Source organism: Elgaria multicarinata, chromosome 13, assembly GCF_023053635.1.
Source record: "Elgaria multicarinata webbii isolate HBS135686 ecotype San Diego chromosome 13, rElgMul1.1.pri, whole genome shotgun sequence".
NCBI lineage: Eukaryota > Metazoa > Chordata > Lepidosauria > Squamata > Anguidae > Elgaria > Elgaria multicarinata.
Window position 1 is genome coordinate 26,589,588 of NC_086183.1, and position 9,834 is coordinate 26,599,421.

The following is a 9,834-nucleotide window of genomic DNA, read 5'->3' on the forward strand; positions in this document are numbered from 1 at the left end:
TTACATGGTACAAAGTTCCAGTCCAAGCCATCTTGAGACCAACAGATTGGGGATACTGGTCTTCGACGACCTTCAACCAGCAGATGAAAAATAATAATTTAGCAGATGAAAAATAATAACTTTGCAGTCTGTACATAGTGCCCCTGCCATTCCCAAAAGAAATGTACTTATTACCAGCCTCCTTGGTACCTTTAATGGTACCAAGAAAAAGGTACCTCTTAAGTCATCTGTGTTGACCTTCAAGAAGTCTCTTCCTGATGGTGAAAGGATCTTCTTGGAAGGGAGAGTCATACTGATCCTCAAGCCGAAGTAGATCAACATTCTTTGAATTTGTGGGTATTCTGGATCATGTGTGATCTAGACTGGTATTGAGTTGCTTGCAATTTCATTACCTAGCTCCAGATCTTCAGGCCAACAAACTGATGAGACTCTGGTTTTCTCCACTGTTTGTGATCTGTCCACATGTTGCACTATTAGCTAGACATGTTCAACACTGGAAAACAGGGAAGGAACTCCTAGTAGGCTCTGGAAGACGCTAGCCAATAGTTCTCATGCTCTCTCGTGACTGGTCCATGAGAAGAACCGTCCTCTTAGTTCAGTGCTGATCATAGAAGAAGGCAGAATATTCCGTCTCTTGCCACTCTGGAGCAAGTTGAACTAGCATAAAATGCTCCAGTTGTGCTAATTGACTCAACCACTTCGCTGGTCCAAACACCCTCACTTTCTAAGGTTGCTTTAACAGATCTATGCTGTTAAAGCAACTAGCTACTGATAAGGATCCATCCTTACCCCTTTGACTAAAATCACTGGAGTGGACAATTCTATTTTTGGGTAGGAGGTCTGTTGAGCTCCAAACGTTGATGGTGTGGGTTAGAATTATTAGTAATAATGATACACCAGTCTGGATCAAAATGTGCACAACATGTTTACATTGTCTTTGTTTCCTCGTTGAATAAGCGAAGATGGAATCTGGAGAGTGTTCCATGCTTACCTGAACAAGGTAGGCAAACATCATGATGGTGGCTCAGATGGATTTCTAGTGCTGTTGGAATCAGTACAGATAGTGCAACTTAGTTTCGTTGCCTGTGTGCTGGATCCTCTCCCAGTCTGAAAGCTGCGTGTGAACCAGTTTCAGGCACGCCCCCAAACACTGGCCTTTAATTCTGTTGTTGTTGGGGGTTTTTTTCATTTTTTTATTAGTTTTCCACATTAATTAGACATACAACAATACAATAAAGAAAACATCAAACAACTACTACATACATGTTGAATAAATGTTGAGTACATATGTATTGAGTAAATATTAACTATAAAATATCATACCATAACATAATCATTCTTAACATAAAAGTGCACCCTCCACCTCGGGATCTATTCCTGATTCCAAAATCTTATAGTTTCTTCTGCTGGCGGTTTCCCACTTCCCTTAGTAAACACAAATATTAGGAACTGTTTCCAGATTCCTTCAAACTCATTTATTTTAGTTATACCTTTTCTCCACTTAATATTACAAGTCAGTTTATCATTAATAGCTATATCCCATACTTCTTTATACCATTCTTCAATAAGGTATTCCCCTTGAATCTTCCAGTTCCTAGCTACCATCAATCGTGCTGCAGTCAGCAAACTCGATATCAACTCTTTAGTTTCTTTTCCACATTTTATATCTTCAAATAGTGACAGTAATGCAATCTTTGGTGTTTGTTCTATTTTCATTCCCACTATTTCTTCAATTTCAAAAAACACCATCTTCCATAATCTTTGTACATATTTGCATTCCCACCACATATGTAAATACGTTCCTTTTTCCCCACAACCTCTCCAACAATTTGCTGAATGCTGATCATTTATCTTATTCAATCTAATCGGGGTTAGGTACCACCTCCACAAAATTTTAAAATAATTCTCTTTTATTCTTAGTTCTGTTGTTAAAACAAGTCATTCTGCTTTGCCCTTTGATTAACCTTCAGCCTGCCTGTGATCCATAAGAGCTGTGGCTGAACTGAGGACTTCATCATGATTAGGCAGAAAGAAAATCATCTTTAAAGTCTGAGAAACAAACGGGAGATCACATTGCTTCTAATCCAAAACAATCACAGTTAAAGCATCTTAATTCCATTTCACAGAAGCTCTCAGGGGCTGCCTTCCAACAGGTGTGGACAGGGCAAAGGTAAAAACGGCAAGGCCCAAGATACCAGCATAAAGTATTTACTGCCAGTAACTGAATGCATCTCTACATTAAGGGAAATTGCGTTATTTACCCGAGGCTTTTGTGCTTCCTGGTTCTTTGGCACGATCGTTATAGGCTGCATTATACAAAAGGAGAGGTGCAACAAGGGGTTTGAATTGAATACTTCCCCTCTGTTCAGTTCCATTAAGTTCTACTGATACAGCTCCATCTAGTGGCAGGAGAGCCTGCTATTTCCCAGCTATTGGCGCATTAAAAGTTCGTTTTATCCTAGAATTTCTGGAGGATTCTACAGGAAACATCCTGGTTGTTGACAATGTTATGAAATCGAGCCAAAAACTTCTGTGAGTGCCCAATCATGAGTATACAATACCTCAGTAGTTTAGAGGAGCCCAATGCCTTTTACAATGGTAAGAAACCTGGAAACGACCAAGCAACAGGTGGTTGGGGTGAAACGTGGGGGGGGGGCATCCAAAGAACCCTAGATTTGGCCCTTTAGGCCTCAGGTTCTCCACCTTGAGCTTAGCTATCGAATGAGTCTATATCCTGTACGCCACTCAAGTGCAGTTTCTGGGAAGCGACAGTGGGAGAGGGCGGATGTCTCCTTGCCTTGTTCACGGGCTTCCTGAGAGCATCTAGTTGGCCCCTGGGACACACACTGCTGGACTAGAGGAACCTGGCCTGATCCACTAGGACTGTTACGATGATGGAGCCACTGTGCCCTTCACTAGTTCAGTAGAAGGGGGGATTTGGGGAGGTACAGCTTGTCAGCTTTTCAGATTTCCCCATTCCTGGACATGCTTTTTCTTTTCTAAATCTAGCTTTGCAATCTTCAGGACTAGAAACATATGAGAGAGGGGGAGTTTTAAAGAAAAAAAATGTTAAGGCTTTCTGGGTACTCGATTCTGTAGGGTGACCATATGAAAAGGAAGCCAGGGCTCCTGTATCTTCAACAGTTGCATAGAAAAGGAATTTCAGCAGGTGTCGTTTGTATATATGGAAAACCTGGTGAAATTTCCTCTTCATCACAGCAGTTAAAGCTGCAGGTGCCCTGCCCTCTTTTAAATCTGGTCACTCTAGTATAGCTCCTGCAGCTTTAACTGTTGTGATGAAGAGGGAATTTCACCAGGTTCCCCGTATATACAAATGACTCCTGCTGAAATTCCCTTTTTTATGCAACTGTTAAAGATACAGGAGCCCTGTCCTCCTTTTCATATGGCCACCCTAGATTCTGTGTCTGTTCACTCCAGGTTTTCTGAGTTTGCATAGCGAAATTGACAAATTCAGGATGTGCAATGTGCCGGAAGTCTTGCTCACAATAGGAGCGAAGAAAAAACTCAGCAAGAGAGAGTGGCAACTGTGTGTGTTTGGGGGCGGGGGGAGACAGGTGAGTGAAAGCAGCATACCAGTGCAAGAGTTTCCTCTTAGCACAGCGTGCAGTGGCATGGCGAAACTGCTGCTCTTGGCCCAACCAGAACGCCGATTGCAAAACCTGCTGCAACGTGGCTGTGTTGGCTTTTTAAACAGCTCTTTCAAAGACTCTGCTAGGTTGTTGCTGTTGGCCTGAGCGTAGTTGGCCTTGATGTAGAATGAGGGACTTTAACTTAGTTGGTCAGGCACCCTTTGCATGTGCCCCCATGGATAGCATGTGGGTTGAGACTCCTTTAGTCTGGGGCAGCGGTCACTTGATGGCTGGTCATTCTTGCCCGTCAGCGTGCAAAAGAAAATTCAGATCGCCTTGGTATGTGATTCGACGTGCTCAGGAGCAAGTGAAATGACACGTCTTGCCTCTTCTGCCTCCTTTCCCTGGCAGAGGTGACCCCCAGAGTGCCAATGCAAGGGAAATCAGGGCTCCTGCACCTTTAATTAATAGTTGTGTAGAAGAGGAAATTTCCGCTCTTCTATACAACCATTAATTAAAGGTACAAGAGCCCTGACCTCTTTTGCATTAGCCCACCCAAGCTATCAACTATAACATCAAACAGTACAGAAGGCACCTCAGCACTTGGAGCCATCTAGCCCTGGCCCTGTGGTAAGTCAAGATGAAATAGTCATGGCTTTCCCCCAGAGGTCCAGCCAGCTGCAGAGTACAAACTCCAACTGATTAGGTTGTTTTCCAGTGTTGTGTCTATCTACGCCAGAAATAGTGTGGGACAGCTGCCTGCAACGGGGTGGGAGTTAAATGAATGCCATGTGTCAATCAAAGCTGCCCCCTTTTTTCCATGTGTCAAACTTTTACTTGGTTAACTTGGGTCCAAACAGCCATTCCTTTTCAGACCCTATGCAGCTAGGAGTCCTGTTCTCCTGTGAGTCCTGCAAAGAAACCACGGTTTACAGGTTTTCTGCCCAAAAAGCCTCGATGCAACTTGGAAATCTATTTATTTTGAATCTTTCCTGATTCTCAGCTAAAAACATCTCGCAGAGCGGCTGTTACATCGGTAAAATACGGCAGTCCCTGCCTACCAGCTTGCAATCTAAAAAGACACAATATGCAAGGAAAAGAGAATGGGGAGGGAAGAGGAAAAAAATTAACTCTTAACATAAAATCATAGAATAGTAGAGCTGGAACGGGCATATAAGGCCATCAAGTCCACCCCCCTGCTCTTTTAGCAGTCCTAGTGGATCCCCCCTCTGATCTCCCTCTGTACAGCCAGCCGGAATGGCATGATTTATTTATCACCACGTGCAATTTACAGACTGTACAAAGCTTACATTAACCCTAAGGTGGGTGGGGAAGAAAACTTGTGACTGTTTATATAGAACTGAGGTATGCCCCAATATTAGGGCACCAAGGTCCTACACAAACACATTATAAAGAATGATAATCACAGCAGAGAAGTAAAACATCTCAATGAGTCAATACGTAATGTCAGGAAAAGGCTTGCATAGCTCCATATAATTAAGCTGTAGGACTCCCTGCTACAGGATGCATCTGAGGTTGGGGATTTTGCAAGTGTTAAAAAGAGGAACTGGACGTTTATCTCAGAAAACGTAGGAAGGTGCTAAGCTGGGAAGCTCCCTGTGCACGTCCTGAGCGAGGTAACACCCTAGAAGACAGCATCAAGATTCAAAACTATCTTGACAGGCTGGAATATCCTACCCTGAAACCAACACAATGAAATCCAACAGTGATAAGCGTACAGTGCCATGCATAAGTATTCATTCCTCCCCTTTGACTTTTCCACATTTTGTTGTGTTACAGCCTGGCATTAAAATGGGGCTGATTGTCATATATATATATATATATATATATATATATATATATATATATATATATATATATGACAATTAGGTTGGCACAAAAGTTAAGTAAACAAAAGTTGGAGGACCAGCATGATGTAGTGGCTAAAGTGTTGGACTGGGAGTCGGGAGATCCAGGTTCTAGCCCCCACTCAGCCATGGAAACCCACTGGGTGACTTTGGGCCAGCCACAGACTCTCAGCCCAACCTACTTCATAGGGTGGTGGTTGTGAGGATAAAATGGAGAGGAGGAGGATTATGTACACTGCCTTTGCTCCTTGGAGGAAAAAAGGCCGGATGTAAATGCAATAAGATAAATAAATAAAAACAATCTGGCATTTGTTGGTTTCACCACCCTACTGACATTGGAGCCATAAGCGTCCACTGGCATTGTGGCATGTGGACTACTAATCCAGTGGTCTTCAGCTGGGGGGCTGTGACCCAAAAGTGGGTTATGATATCTATCCAGACGAGTTGTGGCAAAGCTTTTGCCACCATGTTGGGCATGTAGAAAACTGTGACAGTGAGTCCCATGTTTCAGGTTGGGATTCTGAGGTGGGCCACAAGCCTCCACTGGACCAGTTGAAGACCACTGGGCTAGACAGATTAGAAGTTGGAAAGCAGAGTGGCATAATGGTTGAAGCAAACAAAATAAGCTGAGGTGGGGTGGAAAGAGAGCCAAACATTATTGAATTTCATATTTCGAACTGAATGAGTGAGCTTCATCTATTTGTTTCCATGTAGGCCATGCAACGCAGAGAGATTTCAACCACATAAATTATCCATTATCTGTCTTGTGGTCAACAACGTTTTTCATATTGAACTAGCGAGCCAAATATTTTGCTGTGGTCAAGATTCCTGATCAGGGTTAGAACGTGGCTCCTCACCACACATCCTGTGATATAGGGTGACCATATTTGGGAAACCAAAAAAGAGGACACCTAGTGTGTGTGGGGGGGAAGCAGCTTTCTGAGTCCTGCAGAAAGTACGTTATTCCCCCGCCACCTTAAAGAACCCGATTGGAGTGGAGGAAGAGAAAGGATTTCATTCTGCACCACCACCATCAACTCCTTTTCTATAATGTCCAGGAATGACCCACTTTCCCCTTTAAGACCTCAATTGGAGCTCGGGGTGGGGGAATGATGTGCCTCAAGAAAGCATGTCATTCCCTCCTGCCATGCTAATGGTAGCCTTAAAGGGGAAGGTGTGTCATTCCAGGACATTATTGAAAATTATAGAAAATCCCCCCTGACACCATGGAAAGAACAAAAACCAGGACAAATCCGGGGAAATCCTGACAGTTGGTCACCCTATCCTGTGAGGAGGAAGTAAAAGGCGCTGACTGTTTATTGCTGTATGGCAACAGGAGTTGTCTGCAGGCGTTCTGACTCAGGCAGAGCCTGGCCATTGTTGGCCCCCCATTTCAGCTTCACTTTCATGATTCTGGTTATATTTCTCCGACACAGCCTGCATGCTGGGGCTGAAATGGGACGTTCTCTTCCCACATGAATCCTCATTCACATTTCACAGAGAGGGATGGTGCAAGTCCAGCTAATAGGCACCCATAGGCCTGGCTTTCCACTTGATCTTTCATTGAATCTCCATGCTGTTAGTCATTCCCCTGTGGGTAGGTATGCAGGTTGCAAATCAGGTTGCATTTAATTTTTCTTTGTGAGAAATTCTGTTGCTGTTTGTTTATTTTGTTATATTTCTATATCGCCCAACAGCCAAATCTCTCTGGGCAGTTCCCAGCAATTAATACCATAAAATACAACAGGAGAGTAAGCTCTGTTGAACTCAGTGGGATTTACTTTTGTGGAGTGAGGAGATTTAAGCACTGCAATGTACAACGCTTTAATAAAGGGCTAAATCATGGCAATGCATGTCATGCCTCTTTTAAACACATGTTTTGACAATGTCCAGCAGCTGCTTCTTTTTGGGAGGAGGTTATTACGCAGAAGAAAATTGTACTGGAACAGTCTTTAATATTTACTGACTCACACAGTCTTTTAAATTATTTATCTGCTTCATGGAGAGTAACACATGATCAGCATAAATGGATTCTCGGTGCCCTTTTTTATTTTAGTTTTATTATTATAAAAAATAAAGATCATTGCATTATACAAATGTAAAATCAGAGGCAAGTACTAAAGGAACCTAACAGTAGTAATCACCCTCTGCACCCTTTTTGACAACTAAAAGATATTACAACACTGGAAGGATTAACACCTCCTATAACGCAATGGATTAAGAACCTTACGATACTTTCGATATTTGAAAGGCTGGCATATCGATGACATCATCTTCAGATAGATACTGATTCAGGAATTTAGTCCACTTTTGTTGCAGTCGAACAAAATGGCCCATTACGGATGCTGTTGGGTACATTATTGGCTACCAAGCCAGGTTTAAGGTTTTGATATCAGTGTACAAACTAAATAACTTGGGACCAGGATACCTGACAGAGTATCGTTCTCACTTACCATTCTCACCAATCATTGTGGTCGTAGGAGGGCATGCTCCTTGTACTTCCCCGTGGCCTGATTGGAATCCACCAGGAGAAGAGCCTTTAGCATAGTGGCTCCCTGTGGAACGCTGTGACCCTGGAGATCATAGAAGCATAGAATAGTATAGCTGGAAGGGGTCTATAAGGCCATTCAGTCCAAAGACCCTGCTCAATGCAGCAATCCACCCTAAAGCATCCCTGACAGATGGTTGTCCAGCTGCCTCTTGAATGCCTCTAGTGTGGGAGAGCCCACAACCTCCCTAGGTAACTGGTTCCATTGTCATACTGCTCTAACAGTCAGGAAGTTTTTCCTGATGTCAGGCAGGTGCCAACCCTAGGCTCCTCCTGAAAACAACTCTGTTTCGAGAAGCCTTCCTCAACTGACCAGCCACTGTTTTTCTGGTTCCTGCATTTTTAAATTGAACAATTTTAATTTGCTTTTTAAATCTTTCTTTTACTGTTTATACCTATGTTCACCACTCTGGAATCTGTGTTAGAGAATTGAGTGGTATATAAATATTGTAAAAAATAATTATGATGATGATGATAATAATAATAACAATAACATTAGATCTACATAAATACAAAGCCCCAACTTCCTTAAAAATGGCAACTCTCATGAAGTTGCTGGGTGGTTCTGGTAAGTCCGAGAAGCTCTCATGGCTTGGCAGGCGAGAGCAGCAGCTCGCCATCAGCTGGAATGATCCAAAGTGGTCCAAAGCACTTTGGACCTGGTCTGACCTGCCTTGGACCAATCCAGCCCCAGTCTGGATTTGGACCGATCCGCAGCAAATCGCCCTGCTTCAGTTCGGGATTCAGACCTGGAACCGCAGTAGCGCACAGTCCTACTACATACGCGTAGGCAGTTTTACTGACAGGGTGATTTACGAACTTTTCCATGCATGCTTGCATGGAGCCAGTGTCCATAGCTCCGTTAGAGTTCGGACTGAAACCCGGAGGAGATTCACCACCCTACTGACATGAGCGCCACCAGCCTCCACTGCATGCTAGCCTGTGAATTGGGCATCCCAGGCTATGTTAGTAACTGTAAGTTTTGAACGAAGCGATGGCGTTTCCCCCAGATGAGTCAGTACAAAGGAGTCAAGGATCTGACCTCAATTTGTTCTCCTTTTAACCCATCTAGTCCATGAAGACAAAAGGGCTCAATCCAGCTTCACTTCTCCTGCAGCACGTGGGGATCAAATTCCTTCCTATTAGCATTCTCAATGAAGTATCTGTTCCAGGACTGTCATTAAGGAAGTCATCTAGACTTAACTGAATGATGCTATTAAAAATAAATCAGTGCCAACTCCTTCTACTAACAGTTGTTGTTGTTATTTAATAGGCTGGTTTTCCACACCCTGTCATCTTCCAGATGGGTGGGACTACACCTCCCATCACCAGCGTGGCTGGTGGCTGTGCTGACTGAGGAGTGATGGGAGTTGTAGTCCGGCCCATCTGGAAGGCAGCAGGTTGCGGAGGGCTGCTCTCTCTGGACCATTGAGGCAGGCTGGCAATCCTGCTTACTAGAGTTTGACCAGTACTTCTGAGTTGGGGGGGTGTCTTTATGGTGGCACTTTGGCCACATGTCCCTTAAAAACACCACAGCATCGCAGCTACAGGGTGGGAACAGTTCATCCCCATGGCAGGAGGGAGAGCGGGCTGTCTGGTGGCCAATGGGTTTGTGGATCCCGCTCCCTGCCCTCTGCCCTGCCTTCCCACATTCCAGGCGACCTACCACGGGCCTTGATCCACCCCCGGAATGCCCTCAGAATCAGCACAAAGCAAGGTGACCACCAACAGACAGTTGAAATATGGTGGTGACCTCAGATAAGTCCGGGGCTTTTTCAATGCACAGTTCTGGGGGAAAGCCCCGTGGTAGCTACGAGTCGGCTACTGT